Below are 18,946 nucleotides of genomic sequence, written 5' to 3' on the forward strand. Positions count from 1 at the left end.
ATTTAAGGTATTGACCCACAAAAAATTAGCTTGAAATTTTATTGATTGTTGTATTTATTGCTGTTAGAAATTAATTTTCAGATACGTCATAGGTTCTCAAGGCGATAAAACTTTAATGAAACGTAATTGACAGCAAAAACTCTAGTTTACTTGTCTTAAATGGTCAACTACATGTGTCCCTTAGTTTAATAACTACAAACTCATTAAAGCTTGATGACATTTTTTATTATATTTTAATGATAAAAAACTTGGATTCAAAGTTAAAAGAATCGTTAAGTTAACGTGGTGACATCGAAGGTAGTTGTAACACACACACACATACACTTACATGTCGAATGATGACTCCACGCATCGTAAGCCCATAAAAACCCGTCATGCTGGACAGCTACGAGATACGTCCTGTTACTGTCTGCCAACATTCAGCTCTCCAGCTTCCAACAGCTAACTAAATTATCAGTTACATTTTTTACTACCTCAATCTAAAGCTTATCAACTTATCGAACGATTGATCGATAAAATAGTTAGACTTATCAATTATGATTTACAAGAATTTTGGAAGCTGCTCTGCATTGATGTGAAATAAAAAAATTATTTGTCAAGAGTTTGTCACAATAATACCATTTTCCAAATATTGATGAGCAATTATTACAATTAAGACCTGGTTTTATCTTGTTTGATTCTGAGTCTAAATAGAATACCTATTTTTATCCTAAGACTCTCCTTTTCAAAAGTTCAACCTGATATAGATAAATCCTAATTAAAATCAGTATTTCCTTAGGACAAGAATTCATCAACTTCATCCTAAATTCGTGCTAATAATTATCCTATCTCCATCCTCATGTTATTTTTGTCCTAACTTCATTCCATTTTTATTCTAGTTCCAGCCTAATTTTATTTTGGGATTCAACTAATTTTATACCAATGAAAACATTGTTGTTCATAAATATTAGTTTTATTCGAATTTTATTGTTTTAAAGTTTGCAACATTGACCTTATTCTAACCATCTCCAGAACTGGTTCTAGGTAGAAGCAAGGAGACTTATAAGGTCGAAAGCAGGCTATCCTGTTTACTAATTTTTATCTCTTCCAAAAGAAATGAAAATAGAATCAAAATCAAAAGATTCAAAGGAGGCTTTAATTTCCATTTTATTCCAATTTTTATCAACTTGGAAAATAAAATAAAGTAAAATTAGGTTCAAGAGGTTAAATGCAGGGTAAAAAGAGTAAATCTAGGTGTTATATTTTACCTGGGATATGACAATAGTATTCCTTGATAAACCTTCAAAAGATCGAGCTACCAAAGGGAGGATAAAAATATTATTGAAGATGTATCTGACTGATGGTAATGATAAAATAATTAGAAGCTAAGAATTCAATTGGATGAATTAAGTTTATAGCTTGATATCATTGATGGTCCCTGAGCGAGTCACGTGACATGGGTTTAGACGTAGACGACATTACTTTCGTTAATCAATACAATACTTCTGAATAGACTACTCTCAAGTGGCCTTAATCGACGGAAGACGTAATTATAAGCTCATCATTCGATGTATCTATGAATTTTTTATTTATACATCAGATTATTTTTCGTTGTGTGGCTATCAAAATGATTGTACAATTTTATATATCCCTCTTTCAAAACTGTAATTTACATCAAATATTGTCGATGTAAATACATATGAAATTTAAAATGGGTATAATAAAATGAAATGTGTAAAAACGAAAATCAAGAAAATTTGAATGAGCAATTGAGAATAAAATAAAATGTAATGGATGTTGGGAATTTCATCTACTATGATTTATGAAGTTTTATAATATTAATAATATCCTGTCCATTCTCTGTGATGAGATAATTATAAAATATATAAATCACAGATACACGCTAATCACAATTTTCGTAATTTCTTTCATAATAAAAACATTTATACCTTAACTAAAAATATGTTTGAAAAAAAAAATTAAATTCAAAATTTTATTATTCCATCAGAATTTTTCAGTTCAAATTTGCATTTATAATTTTATTTTTGAGCTTAATAATATATTCAAAAATATTAAATTGCAATTACATAACAAACATCATAAAATGTATTTTTTTACTGAAATTTCATAATGAGCCTTATTACTTAGATTATATTGCACGACGGCTAATTTAATAGCAATAAAAGGAAACTTTATATTATCGCGTGATGTACGAGAACGAATCCAGTGAATATCAATCATAAAAATTGCAATGTACGCGTTGTAATGCTTTAGTGAGCTTATAACTATTACTTATACGTTATAAATTTATAATATCTATATAAAAATTTTCTTTAACGCATGCAAATAGTAAAAGCATCGACAGTAGTACTAACACTTGATGTGTGGAAAAAATAATAGGCTTATTATTGCTATCGCTTTTATAAAATTTACACGTGTTATTTACGCTATATGAAAACGTTTGTGTACTAGAGAGAGAATAATATAAATTGTGGATAACATCTAAAATTATAAAAACCAGATATATTTTACATAATTTTTTTATCATTCTCCATAACATTACTATTCCCTGCCGGCAAGTATTATGTTGTGGTGTAGAAAAATATCTAATATTTATACTTAAATGAGTGCGACTACAGTAATAAACTAGAAATGACACATTAATGATTTATGTTTTAATGAATTGTGAAAAGAATAAATGACAATCTTAATAGTTAAACAATAATTATCGTCATTACATATTAATACTTCTTTTTATATTTTTTAATCAACTTCAGTTTCATTCCCAAGATATTTAGATTGATATTCACTTTTTCTTAATATTTTTTTTTTTTTTTAATATTAATTCACAATCGGTTTTTTAAATTTCGGTAAAAAAATTTTATCGTGTAAATGCATTTGTAGTGAATACTTTGCTAAAAAAATGAGGTTCCTGAACAAATTAATTATTAATAATAATTTTAATCACTCGAATGAAAATAATCAGTTTCGGTCCGCACCCGAAAGAAACCCAATTAGGACCCAAATTATTTTTCGGGTCTAAATTGGGATTCTTTTTATTTTTGGTGTACTTTAGGCCTCTTCTAGGCCTATTTAGTGTTACTCAGCTCGTACCTTTCCTAAAAAAAAAGTAAATTCTTAATAATAATTTCAACCTAAACTCTCCGTTAAAATAGGCATTAACTTTCTTTTTCTAATTTTTTATTTTAATCAGTATACCGAAAGCTAGTGTGTATATTTAATAGAAAATATTAATTTTATTCCAAAGAGCCTTGGGACTTTTTTTTAATTCGGTTCGGAGCGATCAAGATACCGTAAGTTCATCAGAATATTTTAAGGGATTTCCAGTAGCTTTTTCAGATCTTCTTGAGTTTTATTTTTAAAATAGTAATTTTTAGTGAGCAATAAAAAGCAAGATGTAAATCCTTCAATTCGAGAATAGTAGATTTTGAATGTCAGAGAGCAAAAAAAAAAATTAAGGTGTATAATGAAATTATACAATGTAAAACTAGATATGATGATCAGTATTGTAACAGAGTACTGTTATCAAATTGATCAAGCTAAAATAATCTGAGCGAGCGGTCGGTTGGTTATGTGCCATAAACGCAGCGTATGAGGGATTTAGTGTATATACTAACCAATACAAACACATAAGCAGAAGCCATATAACATGCATAGCAGTAGTATCATCAACACAAACACACATGAAAAGCAGAACATAACTCGATGTCACGCGCAGAACTTTACAACTCTACATTTCTCTCCCTTTATCCCTTCTCTCTTAACTGCTATGCTTCAGCAGGTTCTCCAAGCATCAGTTACATTGTTATCTTATACATTAGTCGCTGACCAACATTCAAATCAAGTCATTAAGACATTAAAAAAGATCAATTTCACGGCGCGGAACGTAAACCTCAGAAAGGGATATGTTTTATTATTTGAAAATTCATGACTTCTAAGGTGGTCTGGATGACTGTACGTCAAAATGTTGAGTGGTAGAGTGGGAAACAGGTTCATTCGAATGTCCAAAAAAGTATGGAAGCGAACAAAACTCTTATGGTCGTTAAATGAGCCACACACAAGCGTTGTAACAACCGAGGAAACAGTGTATTTCTACCATAGGGTGTTGCCAGGTATTACTATAATGCAACTCTGGACATAAACGCGTTTACGACGCGCTGCGTTGTCATTACGCGGCCCCTGCATCGTTCACCAGTGGTTCTAACTTTATCGACATGATCACCATCCCTTGACGCCTTGCATCGTGGTGCTCCATCACCTTTTGCAACCAATGCCAACTTTAAAACTCTCTTTCTCTCTATAGAACACCTGTTCTTTATGGCTAAGCTGTAAATTTAATTTATTAAAAAAATTATAACCATCAGACATTTATTGTGAAAAAACAAAGCAAATGTGAACTCAAATTACAAATGATAATCTAAAGTGAATTTTTTTTCATGCTGTTGAAATTGGAATGTGATTCTGGATCTACTACTGTGTTTCTCCGTCAAGCTTCAGTTCATCTGATTTTGTCCTTATCTTTATTTATTTCCTCCTCCACCTGTTTTAATTTAATATTATTAATATATAATATAAAATTATTGAATATATAGTAATATTATTATTGAAAATTGCAGAGCCAAACAGACTTAAATATTCAATGGTATCAGAAATACGACAGGAGTTTTTTTTAGGACAAATTCAATCTTTATCAAGAAATCGAAAAAAAGATGAAATTTTTCGACTTGGGTTTTGTTTTCATTCCAGCATCATCTTTAAGTAATATTTGATATTACTTCTAGAAATGTTAATGCTCAGAATCTGAAAGGAGGACGAAAACACTCGAATATATAAATTTTTTATCTTATGAATTAGGAAAGACAATAGAGATATGGTTATTAATGGAAATACAACATTTGCATGATTTCTAATGGAATAATAGCTTTCTCAAGATGAATATTCAATTGAATAGATAATTCTCGTTTCCAGCACAATGTTGTAACGAGAATGACTTGATTTCTAACCGTGACTTTGTCGATGTACTATAACTGCATAGTGTTCACGCGCAATATAACGTTCCCACGAAATGTATCATAGCCTGGGGAAACATAAACTTGCGTTCCAATACAGACAACGACTCACAGCAGTCAGAATAGTAGTAGCCATCATCGAAAATGTGCAGTCGAAGCATCTTTGTTTTGATTCCGCTGGCATAAGATTTTATTACCTAGACAGAACCATCAGTACCTCTTGGTGCCTGCTTCAAAATAGAAGATGAGCATCATCATTTTCGTCATAGGTACTTTTCAAATTATAGCTTCTAGTTATTTTAATGCATTACCATCCCTCCCATTCTTTTCTAACGTTGAAAATATAAACTGTGGAATAGCAGAAAGAGACTTCTTGAAAATGCCCAGCCACAATGTGTCAGGAAACTGCAGCTGATTAAATTCTAGATTTTGCATGGACTCTTTGGTCTCCATTTTGATATGAAGGGTTTTACGATTCAACGCTGCGTCGATTTATGACCCCTAAAACACATCGAATGCGCTTTATATGTATGTAAATTAGGTCAGAATCTCTTGGGCACCAGCATACTGATGGTTGCTGCTTCCATCCGCGAGAAATGATGTGATATAGCGTAGCAGATGAACAGATTCATCAACCATAAGAGGTTGGCTCAATCCTATATCAAAGATAATGACATTTTGACTTCTGGTCATAAAACGTTTTAAATACGGTCACCCTAAGCTCTTCGTCAACGGATATTTCAAACGAGATGTATGTAATACTCAGAAATAAATTGTCAGAATAAATTATCATCAAGAAAATTAGAGGGGACTTTTTGGAATGCATATCATGGTGAAAAGTACTTATATTTATGCTATTAAATGGTAATTATTTAAGTAGTCAATACTTATTAAGTCAACAAATCTTTATTTTGATGTGGAAAATATTTAAATATATATATAAAAAAAATATTTAATAATTTTCTGAGTAAGAATTTAGCCCAATTATATAAAATTCTGAAAGTAAAATGGTTCATTCTTTGTTTTTTACACGACGAGTATTAAGTTAAGAACTCTGTACTTTGCAAACTCTTGACTTGATGACTTTGTAAATCCTGATGTTACGAAAATTATGCAATTTTTTCTTTTTTTTTCGTGCCATGAAAAACGAGTAATGCGTTAACGTCCCTTCACGCTATGGCAAATTATGATTTGTGAGCCTCAAAGCATCAGTTATTTTAGTAATGGCTCACTCGACTGTAGAACGACTGCAATAGAGAAGTAAAAATACATCACTAGCTAATGCTTTACACAACCACTTATAAGTTATGAAGATTTTCAAGTTCCTTCATATGAGGTTTTATGGTTTTAGAGTGTCTTAACTTTAAAAGTTCCATCTGTAATGCATTTTTTCGATGCTATTAAATAGTAAATTCTTCAATACTATCATCTAGACATTCATTCAATGCTAAAATATTAGAAATAATCTATTTATACTTTGGAATAATGCAAATTTGTAGAAATACATGAACACAGCATCTACATTGTGAAGAATTTAAATTCTCAACGCTTGAGCGCCGCTGCTGCAGGGTTACAGTTTGAACTATAAAACGACGTAAATTACGGCCGCAGATTGCGATATTATGAGGCTATATACGCACTTTAATGTTCGAAGCTACTGGGCAGAAAGCAGGAAGGTTTAATATTGTCCGAAAATGCTTGGCCCTCGGTCGATTACATTGCTTGTAATAGACATGGCAACTATTGGCAAATCAACTGTGAGGGAGAAAGAAAAATATTGAAAGAAAGATAAGAATAGGAATCACTAGCTGAGTAGAAATTTCATCTCAGACTCACATGATTATTGCCACATTTCTCATCTGGAACCCAAGGGGCAATCTTAATTAGGACAGCATTAGCAATCTTCAGATGTTCATCATTATTAATGTTAGGAGGAATTAATGTAGGTTTTATTTTTGATTGAATTTTGTTTTGTTCGCTAAAAAACAATAAACCGATAATTTCTAAGTATTTTTATAAGAATACAATAAGAAATAGTTTATGTATGATATTGGCATGCCTCTCAGTTTGGTAATTAGGGCCACATATGTCTTGAGGAATGCCAAACAAATATTTCTACCTGGGTAAATGATTATTTAAAAAATCACAATGGACCTATTTCTACTAGTGTATCATCATCATCATCATCACGGATAATACTTGAAGGTATAAAAGAAAAATCTCTTATGTAAATAAATTTTTTCATGCAAACCATAATTGACATGTATCACACAAAAGATGTTGAACATTTTCCGGAAAGAATATGCACAACTCTACTTCTTTTAGGTTGTTTTATATAAAACACTAGTATTGTGAAATAATTTATGTATATCGCCTGAGGATAGGTATTTTAAAACCTTTCGTGTTCGAAATAACTTAAAAAATTATTTTTTGAAAAAAATTTCTTTCTATTCAAGTTATTTGGGACTTTGTAATACATTGTATTACCTAAATTGTCAAAATCACATCGCGTGAATAATCTTTTAAGAACCTAACACAAATATTCTCATCAGTTTACCATCTGCTATATTATTGACTGCTTATATAGCTACAAATTTATTTTGATGATATTCAACACACGTAACATTTCAGTTTTTACAATGTCGATGGCGTGAAGACGCTGACCGATTTTTATTGAATTTATATGATGGCTGTCATCTGTTTCCTCCCTGTTACTTTGTAGCTAATATACATTTACATTTGATGTGCAGTCGAAATTATTGACAGGCTGTATACTTAAGTGTTCAGTAAATTGCGGTTTTAGCATAAAAGAAATAAACATCTTCACATCCTTCCGGCCAGAATTCGCATCATTTAAGTGGTTAAATAGTTAATATCATATTTATTCACAGATGACGAACAATAATGAACTTTTATTATTATTTCTTACAAAAGAACAGTGATTGTAAACTGTTCCAACAACTAGAATTTCTTGTCCATCCAGATGCCAGCATTTCACTATTATTTCTCTTTTGTTTCATTCGTTTTTCATTTCCTCTTTCTACTCCTTTTTCGTATGCAACTCTTGTAGTGTTCCTGTTTTTCACCTCGTGGCCGATACGGTGGTTAGCCTCACGCGTGCTTTTTTTTTCTAACTGCTGGACGCCTGGTGTGGTGCTCACACAGATTCACTTTGAATACTTGAGTGTATAGAGGCACTTAAAAAGCTTGGAGAACCTGGTGCTGGCAACTTTGTTGAGCCCGTCGCATTAATTAGCCGCGAAATTCGGAATCCAGTTGAGGATGATACGTGAATCCCCCCAACTTCGAAAGTAAAAGTCCAAGTGATGGTCTCCAACATGAAGAAGAAAAGGTATCCAAAACCATTCTTTAGAGACATGGTCGAGGTTAAATTGTGAACCAAGTCTCTTTGGTTTATACTTCTCAGAAGAAGATCGTAAAGACTGTGCACCTCTGTTATTATCTTCAACGGTCTCTTGATTCTGCTAAAGGTGAAGTGCCTCCACACACTTCAACTTCTTTTTACCTCAAAAATTACTATCATTCTTAACTCATTATCATCATTATTATAAATAAACGCAAAGATTTAAATTGCTTTAGTCACTAGTTGAAAGTTTTTTGTATATCTCAACAGTCATATTTTATCCAACAAAGGTACCCCATGTAGGAAATGACGACAGGCCTAAGGCTGCATCAATAATAGTCGACATTAGTCTGTGAGCTGGACAGCCAATATTTGTCCCAACCTGCTTGAAAGTCTTTGGTCCAAAGCAGGTCTAAGATAGACCTAGTGTAGTTTAAATATGTTCATTCTTTCTCAATGGTAATCAACTAAAGGTGGGTCAAGATCAATCATCAAAAAGTAATAAATAAAATTTGAATCCAGTTCTGAACCAGGGGAAACTACCTATTCTTGGTGGATCAATCACATCCCAAACTTTGTTTAACCTTAGATGAACTTTATTTTATCAGTTTGGCAAGTCAACACAAGTTGATCAGTTCCATCAACTCTAACTATTATGACATGAGCATTGAAAGGACTCTTCTTGAACAATCATTATTTAATGTGTTAATCTTGATTTATAATAAATTCAGATTACATCTATTTATTTCATAGCACGATTGTTTGTGGAATACATTTTTTTTTGTTAAAAAAATTCATTCTGAAATAGACTGATTGTGTCATTATTTACATTGATTATTATTACGTTAAAAAAAGAGTATAGAAATAAAATTTTTCAGTGGAGTATGGTAATTGAGGTGTACGAAAGAGTGTAATAGGTTAATTATATTAGAGATTGTGGATTAAAAAGGTATGGTGAAAGAAATAAAAGAGGAAGTGATTAAAAAGTCAATGGTGTCCCATGTGGCGACGTTGGTAAGGTGGCAAACTTTTCTCCACCGAGATTATCGGAGAAAATCCATGAATACGGTGATTCCGGTCGGATAAAAGAAAGAATAAAAAAGAAAAAGAAAGAAAAAAGGTGGAAGCGTGTCGGCACTTCGTAACGGAGTATAAAAGAGGGATGGGGTGTAACGGAAAATAGAAAGGGAGCCAGGAAAGAGAGTCGGTAACCCAGTGTCGAGCAAGAGTACCGGAGCAATGTGGTCGACCACGAATGAGCGTAGCAACGAATAGAGGCAACACTTTGTACTTTTAATCGATCCAATGGGGGTACGACAACGTGGTGGAGAAGTGCGGGACGAAAGACACGAAGAGGTTGAATGAATGACTCGAGGGAGCAAGTGAGAAGGGGCGAGAAAGAACGTAGATACTACACGTCGAAGTAGAGCAAGAGCAAAAGTAGGAAGGGGTTGGCAGAGTAACAAGGAAAATAGAATAGGGGCTGCTTGAGCTTCTGAGTGAGAACAACGACCTACATCCTGCAATAGCAGTCAGACTCCTACAACTTTGGAGCCACCAGCTGGCTCTCCCCGTTCCGGCTTCACTGTCGTATCATGGGGGTCAGGTTCTCTACGTGTATAGAGAGCGCGGATCTTTCTGAAAGAGCAAGAAGGACACGCGTATTCCATTCATTCGTTTTCATGTCACGACGCACGATCGACTCAGCTCTAACTTGACTCAATGAAACTTATTGATATCTTGGGATAAAAAAAGGTCATTCATCAGTCTTAATAAAAAAACAATCTCTTTATTTTATGTGGATCTTTTACTCAAAAATCCGTATTAAATTAGATGAAATGTTTCAAAGGTACTTGTTTGAGTCTTTTTAGATCATTTTTACCACTTCCAAGTCTGTTTTAATATTTGAAATTTTTTCTTTCGGTTATAATCCGTTTCTAATCCTCAATATTATTTCTCTGATGTTTTTTAAGAATTAATGTGTCCTTGGAGCCATTAATTTTTTAAAAACAGTCATAGCAAAGATTGATATTAAGATTAAAGTTCCTGACAAGTACTTTGCAGTGATGAATTTAAAATAATAATAATGAGGTAATTTAAAATACTTAAAAATCAGGACTTGAAAGGATTAAAAATACCTATATTTCGACTTGGGTAACTAATGAATCAGTAAAAAATATTTTTAAATGAAAATAAGTAGGGTCGATCAATAAGATACGAAAGGGTAATGTGTCTGTGTATTGTAAATAAGAACATTAATTTACTGTCAGCTGGCTTGACGCTCTCGGTGTGCTGGTGAAGAAAGGGGGTGTTTTTCTACAGAAACCACGGCACGAATCTCTAGCTCTATATCTTTAACTTTAAATAAGGCGTCATTCGCGCGTAAAAACCTATAGTGAGGGGTTGAAGAAGAGGCTAGTCTAAGTAGGGTTGAAATGTTAAGGGTGCGGACGTGTTTTAGATGTGATGATAGGGATCTTTTAGAGGGTCGTTGCATTTTCTTTATAAATACTGTATATCCTACATTTATAATAGATTATTACTCATCAACATGATTAATTATATGATATATAATAATAAACAGAACGTTTATTTACCAAAAAAAATGCTTATCATGGTGACTAAGCCAACAACAAAAATATTGAGGCCATCATGTAATCATAGTATTTGGGGGGTTCTTTCTTTTTTAGACGTAATAAAATATGTGTAATTTCTCAGCATTAATAATAAACGTTTTACCATAATAAAATTAATAGGGAAATATTTATCAGCTTTTATTATCGACAAAAATTATAAATAACTTTATTTTATTAAATAAAAAAAAATTTTTTTCCCCATGTTTCTATTAATTGTATAAAAGTTGTTTCGTCGAGTTGAAAAATGTTAACATGAACCAAATATTGTAATCGTAGTTTTTAAAACTCAAAATTTTTTTTCACCAATTTTTTCCTATTATTTTTAGATTGAGAATATTAATTTATCAGTGAGGGCTTACCCAGCATAATAAGACTAAAAAAAAAAATCTCGTGGAAAAAATTTTATCGACCGTTGTATTTTTGGGGGCGGTGGCAATGCTCGCCATCATCCCCCTACATTTTTTTTCTCTCCCTTCGTTTTTACATACATCCGCGGAATCGACAATCTCTAGGATTTCAAACATTTGTCGGGGACTTTTTTGTTTAAAACGCGGGAGAATTTGCGAGTCACAATATATTCAAGCCCCCTCTCGTGCCCTCAACAACCTCTTAAGTTCGATTTACATCACAGCTCCAAACTGATTTAACCGTACGGAGAAGGGGTCAGTGTTGACAACGGGCAACCTGTGAGGGATGAAAAGGGGGCCAACATTGTAGACGTCCTCTTTGCTCTACCTCCAGAGAGGTAGCTTGGACACTCATAACAATCATAATAACAACTATCTCGCGACTAACTCGCGGCCCACCTCCGCGCACTAGATCCGCCTTTTCCACGCCCCTTAATCCCCCTCCCCGATGATACTGCGCGGACGGGTAGTAAGCGCGTCTGATCCGCGAACCTGCCGCCTCTTAACGCAAACGATCGCCCGCCACAACGCAGCGAGACTGCGACACGTGAGGTTGTAGGAGCGAGTTTGCGCGCGTTACGCTCTTTGCGCGGCAACGTGGTACGCACGCTTTCATCATATACCGGTCGTCAACGTGATCCATCATTAACGCTGTGCTCTTACTCATTTTCTGTTTGCATTTAAACACACTCATTTGGGGGAAAAAAAAAAATATCTATTTTAACTTACCACTAAATTCATTCCATTCATTGCATTCGATTAAATTCATTTAAGCTCGCGAAATTGAAACTTATTAAGACACAACAAAGTTCATCCCTGACAAACTGGACCAAGTGATTGCTGAATAGAGTGACAATTATCACAGTGAAAAATTGTGTGGATATAAAATATCGTGGATTAAATCAGTTTTTTTTTGTGAACTCATATTTATTGTTGACACTCTGGTGAATATTTCAGACATAATTATTTATTCTTCTTAATTAATCTTAATGAAGAGATAACGTACAATATGCAATATGGTAAAAATAATTCATAAAACATTCCATTTATAAAATCATAAGTGACAGCTGATAACTGACGTCAAAAAAAAAAAAATACATATATTAAACATAATTGTTTTTACTATAAACAGTAAGCAGTGTGGGAAAACTTACAGTCGTGACCAAGTGACTTTAAAAAAGCAAAAGTAATGAAAAGTTGTATTATTAATTTAGTGAATAAAAATATTACAAAATAAATAAATATTTAATTCTCGATTTCTATCGAGATTATTGTTAAAACGACGATTGAAAAAAATCTTGTCAAAACGGAGCGAGGATTTTCATTTTGGAATGATGACGTAACGAGTGAAACACGAGAGAAGTTGTTTACATTAAACACATATCGTGGGACACAAGAAGAGGCTTTTTACCAAAGGGAAAAGTCATTAAACATAGGGACGACACCGATCGATCTGCAGGTCAAGGACGCTAAGAAACAGGAGACTTGTAAGACAGGTGAGTAATAATTTTTTTAACATCGCAAATTGTTTTGAAGAGTAAATGAAAGAGAAATGACAATTTAAGTATACTTAGGATAGTAAATTGGTGATAGTACGCACAGTTGAGGCATTAATTAAATCGCCAAGTGGGTTATGTGACTGACGAGACCCAGGGACAGAGGACAAAGAGTAAGGAGGGACACGAGACAACTGACAGCGGCTTTAATAATCTCCTAATTATCGCAATAATTACATTGTGCACGTGACCACAAACACGGCGGTATTTTTCAGCTGAAAATTATATGTTTCAACAACTCGCAGACGAGTGTCTCAGTAAACACTGCGAGAGACAAATAGAATAATTAAAAATGTATTATAAAGCAGTCTTATATTTCGTTATCTTACTGTCTTGAATAATTCTCAAATAAACATACTGAAATAAGATTTTTTATATGATTAAGAATATTATTTAAATATGATAAATTATTATTTGTTATTTCACATACTTACTTTATATAGAAACGTATTTTTTAATTTTATGTAAATTAATATTTCTGTGTAAATAAAAATTATCATATCAAGTTATTTTATTATGTTTTTATAACATGGATAAATTTTTTATCCTCTTATCAATACTTTTGTTAATAAAATAAATAATTTTATTATGAGAAAAACATAATTTGCGTTAAGTCAATATTCGTTCTTCCTCAAAGACATTCGGGGATTTTTAATTATTATTTTAATGTCGAGAAAAATTTATTGTGGACAAGTAATATATTATATATATAAAAAAAGTAAGCAATGATTCTAAAAATAAATAATCTATTTAATATTAATGAACATAATACATCTAGAAATTAAAATATTTGGCTTTCAATGATTTGAGAATTTTTAGTTCTTTCAAATGATACAGTGTAAAATAGCAATTCATGAACAATAATTATCGTCCTCGTCATTTATACTTGGTGGACAATTTTATTAATGGATCATTTTTTTAAGATTCACGGTATCTCAGAGAGTAAGAATTAATCTGACGTCAGTTGTATTTAAACTTATCATAAAAATATAAATTATTCTAAATTCTTTTTATTGATTAAATTAACATTTTTTTATATCGCAAAAATTATTTCTCCGAGTAAAAATATAGAAAAAATATGAAGAGAAAGAAGTGAATAAATTGAATAAAAATAAAACTGATATCATTATTTTATTACGATAATCTTTTGAGAAATAGCCATTTAATTAAAGATCCGTAAATAATACTTGTCGATGACGTAGATAAAGTTCATCTTAAATCCTTTCAAGGTTTCTTTATATGAATTATCTATCTCAAAATTAGCTATTAATTATTTTATCCAGTTGGTTCCAATTAATTTGTAACAGTTAACTCCTTGATTATTTCTAATTACTCACAATTACAAACTGCTGCTAATTGTAAGTAGGCTGATGTCACCGGATGTTTATGATGATAATTTATTAATCTTCAATACATACATATCCTTATTGAAATAAAACATACACACACATGTATATAATCATGATATTAAAATAGAAATAGTCATCAGTTATTGTAATTTATAAATAACAAAATCATCCATTGAGATGATTACCAGATAAATATTTCAAAGAGAAAGGAGAACAGTTCAAATGAACACAGCTTTGGCATCTTACTAATATAATAGAAACGAAATGCTACGTCATTGCAACGCCCCAGTTACATCAGTCACTGTTCAAATTGGGCGAGTATTGAGCTACCAACAGTATTTTCTTACTTACACTTATTATAAAGCAGCTAATAGTCGGTATAATTAGGTAGGTCATCTAAATATGTTTGTAAATAAGTCATCTTCTTCTTAACTCTGAGTTAAATAGAGCAGTTGAGCTGGGTCTCTCGGTCATCTGCATTATTGAAGACTGATCTTACTTATTATTTTAAGAAATGGTCAATGTAGCTATTTTTCATTTTTCACTCTTTGTCATTAAAAAGAAAAAAAAAACAATTGCATGACAATATATATTTAAGATCTATTTTTATTTTCAAGTTAATGTTGCAATCAAATTAGTCATAACAATACGAGAATATTTTTTTTTTAGAAGCAGTTGGATAATTGATGGTTGTTATATTTCGTATAAAATTTCATTTTTTTTTTTGAGGATTAATTTATGAGATAAATTTAATAATTGTAATTGAAAAAAATAAATTAGCTAATTAGGTGTAAGCGGAAATGTAGTAAGAGGAAGCTAGAAAGTTTAGAATTAGCGTCACGTGTGTCTGATTGGGTGTTGGCAAGTATACGTTAGTCCAAGCTATAGTAGGAGTCACGGTGATAATTTTCCTCTTGGCTATTTAGCTGAGTCCTAGTAATTAGCTGATAATCATGCACCACCCGAGAGCGTGAATACATGGACTATGTCATGTTATATATTGTAAAGTGTACGACAGACCAGCGTTGATGACGATGTTGCTTCGACGCGACCTGAAAATGCTAATTGAAGGATTGAGAGTGAAGCAAATATGGCTCTCGGTCACGAGTTTCTTAATTTGTGTCAAAGTTTAATAGTGCGATTATCGATCACGCGGGTTAACTCGTGCGAAAATGGACTATTGAATAGCTGAGGATGAAGGAAATGTTGAAAATTTAAACTCGGTTGCACTCTCATTTCAGCTTCTGAATTTTCAACGGAAGTTCTAAGAATACCACCCATTTCAACGATCTCATTAAATTATTGTTTCTTTTATGATAGTTTGTCTGAAATTTTTATCCCAATTGTTTTCCATCATAAAAATCATTTTTTCAACTAAATTAATTTTAGTTTTCATTTCATTGAAAATAATCAGAGCTTTATTACTTGACTAATCAAGTAAACTTATTGTAGAAAATGTTACTAGAATTCTTTTTACTAAAATTCTAGAAATATTTTCATGACTGTTTTCTTTATGTAATTATAACTTTTACAATTTGTAATGGAATTTTTTTTCACTTAAAAAAAAAAAAGAATGAGAAAGAAACTATGTAAAATTAGAAGAGATAAGTGTGAAATTAACATCATACAAGAAAACATTCTTTTTTTCAAGATTCTTAATAGATTGTAATCATAGTTTTATCATAAAAGATCCGAAAGAATGATAAAGAAGTGGAGAGAGAAAGGTTTGATGATTACAGTAAGTTGATAGTAGAGAGAAGGACGATCGAGCAATGAAGAAGGAGATAAATGAAGGGTGAGAGAAATAGACGCAACGATAGAAGGGTAGTTTGAGCGGGACGATGAGGGAGGGAATGTCGAGACTGGGGTTGAGGGTCGCCGACGGCAGAAAATCCCAAAGGCAGCACTCGACTCGCGATATTGTTGGGGTAGGTACTTGAAAAGTGGTCACAAAAGGAAACGACGTTGTATCAAAGCTTATATGAAGGGTGAATTTTGCGCGGGAGTGACTCTCGTGTCGTACTCTTAACTAGGGGATGAGTTCATACAAATTTTTATATGTTAAAAAATTTTACAGTTTTTATAGAAGATTTTGTAATATTCATATCAGTTTGAAAATTATTTTTATCTACGTATGGTCATCATTTTCAATTACAATGATCTATTAATTCATTGTATTTGGACATCGATCGATTGTCTTATCGGTCATTGATGTTAACATTTATGAAGTAATATAGCCTTACGTCAATTTAACTTGAAATTAATTCTTTTATATTATCTTACTTTCGATAATGATGTATCTTAAAACTTTTGAAATAAACACTCACATAATAATACTTGGATTAATCATCATTATAAATTAAATATCTTAACAAACTACAGTGAAACGTGGTTAAATGGGCCCTGGACGTGTGAGAAACGTTTTTGCATTAAGTAAAATTAAAAATTAATCTATAAAATGTTCAAAAGTAATAACTAATAATTAAAAGATATCAAATTCAGTTTAGTAATAATAAATGTCCAAAGTTAAGTCAAAAGTTAGGTTAAACACTAAATCCGATAGCACAAATGAGTTCAGATATCTTGTAAACAAAATTATCAAAAGTTTTATAATTATGTAATGAATGAATTCTAATTGTCAACTTCTATTTAATATCAAACATTGTAATTTATCTTGAAATTTAATTTAATTATAGATCCTCAATTAAGAATTGATTTCTTAGATTTTTGCTTCTTGTAGCTTGATATCCTGTAAAAGTAAGACACTTTAATAAATTGCGCCACGTTTGTATACAAACATACGACTTTCTTTTATTCGAGCTTTATTTTTCAGTAATATCTAAGGTATTTTACGATAAACAAGTGAGTAAATGTATACATGTCGAAATGAAAGTGTAACTGGGTAAATGAAAAGCTTCTATAAGTGATAAAAAATCCTGAATCACTTGAGATCCTAGTTATACAGGTTTCACTGTACAAGAATGAAACAAGAGAAATTTTCTTGTAATAAATCATGCTTGAAATATTGATTTATTCTGATATTTATTAAACAATAAAAAGTTGAAATTATTGTACCTATTATCAATAATAGAAATGTATTAAATTTCATCTGCAAAACTTTTGACATTAAAGTAGAATTGGTATTTAAGGGAAGAAAAAATAGAAAAACTGGGAATTTTTCGCTTGAATGAAGTTTCGAGCGATTGGCTCTTTGGATTAAAAGGAAAAGAGTAAAAAGAGATAAGCAATAGTTACCGAGGTCAAGAAAACGAATCAATTTCGAACCCTTTTCAAATCTTTTTGTGTAATACTTTTATCCATCTCTATTACATCTACCCTTGTCTCACTTCGATTCACCAACTCTCCCTTGTCTCACTTTTCGTTTTCACCGTCTCTCTTGATTTACTCTCCACTGACGATCTCGCAGGCGAGAACATTTCTCTTGACAACTTATCCACTTTCGATGTGCCATATACCCTTTGCTTCTCTCTAATAATTTTCCAACGTGCTACCCTTTTCACGTATCAACGCGCTCCATCGATTCATGATCCCGTGTAATCGTGCGTCCTTTCATCACCTAACACATACCGATACTTTATTTTCTTATAATCGACTAAATTACACCAAATCCAAAGGATTTTTTCAAGCTTTGCAATAGAAAAAAAAATAAAAATTGTTAATAATTACTGTAAAATTCAGTGTAATGAAAAATGATTCACTATTGAAGGACGTGACACTCAGTTGAAGCGTGCACTGTCATTAATTCAAATAATTTATAAAGAAGCACGCACGTGCGTAACGCCCAGAAGGGTTACCAACTCAAGACCCACGGCAGTACCATGACTTGAGTGTTTTTTGTACGCTCGATGTCTCTAATGGACCTAATTTGTGTTTAAAAGCAACCAGCCCATCAAAAGTATACAAGACATTCTCAACTTTTACGATCATTCAAGTTCTTTTTTTTTGCACTCTAATAATAACCTCGATGAAAATCAAAAAGAAGAAGGAACAGAACAAGAGAAAAGTAAAGAGCTCTCATTAATTGTACGTATGCCATGTCACGTGTAACATGTATTATCATTTTGCACAAGTAATATTTCAAACTTCATTCAAAATTGAATATTATATCATATCAACGATAAGAATCGTGTTTTAATCTCTTATCTATATTGTTCGTAACATAATAATAAAGACTAGGAGAAAATTGAGAAGGAAATATCAGACCATATGTCAAATTGCCACACACGGGCCCAGCGTGAGACATGAAAGCAGTTGGAGTACCTAAATACATCCTCAGCAGGGGAGTAGTGCCATTATAATGGTTGCGTGCGCTTAAAGTTCTATTTGTGGTAATTCGAGGTTTAATGCACTCGCACAGTCGACTCATAGCAGAATTACAATTTTTAGCCCTAACGTCTAAGTCAGCCGCGTCGTAAAAGATAAAATGTTCTTCCTGCATTTTACAACCCATCCCAGGGGGCACTATAATTCCTCATCATTTAAATATACTCAACTTTCAAGATAATTTATTCACCATTGCTTATTAAATTCGAGAGAAAAAATTATTTCGGCCACAAAGATCATCAAATATTTTTGGAGAATTTTTAATGTTGGAAAAATAGTGG

General features: G+C 32.0%; 1 protein-coding gene across 4 annotated transcripts in view; it reads left to right on the plus strand.

Moving 5' to 3' along the window:
- Nucleotides 1–11,941: 11,941 nt before the first annotated feature.
- The window catches only part of pdm3 (pou domain motif 3), an 82,951-nt gene continuing 75,946 nt past the window's right edge, over nt 11,942–18,946 (plus strand). For all 4 annotated transcript variants that reach the window (XM_035094251.1, XM_035094261.1, XM_035094268.1 and 1 more), the window contains exon 1: nt 11,942–12,912. The gene's annotated coding sequence lies outside the window, so the exon portion shown is untranslated. The remainder of the gene's footprint in view (nt 12,913–18,946) is intronic.

This window comes from Chelonus insularis, unplaced genomic scaffold, assembly GCF_013357705.1.
Source record: "Chelonus insularis isolate UGA/USDA-ARS -01 unplaced genomic scaffold, ASM1335770v1 contig_131_pilon, whole genome shotgun sequence".
Lineage (NCBI taxonomy): Eukaryota > Metazoa > Arthropoda > Insecta > Hymenoptera > Braconidae > Chelonus > Chelonus insularis.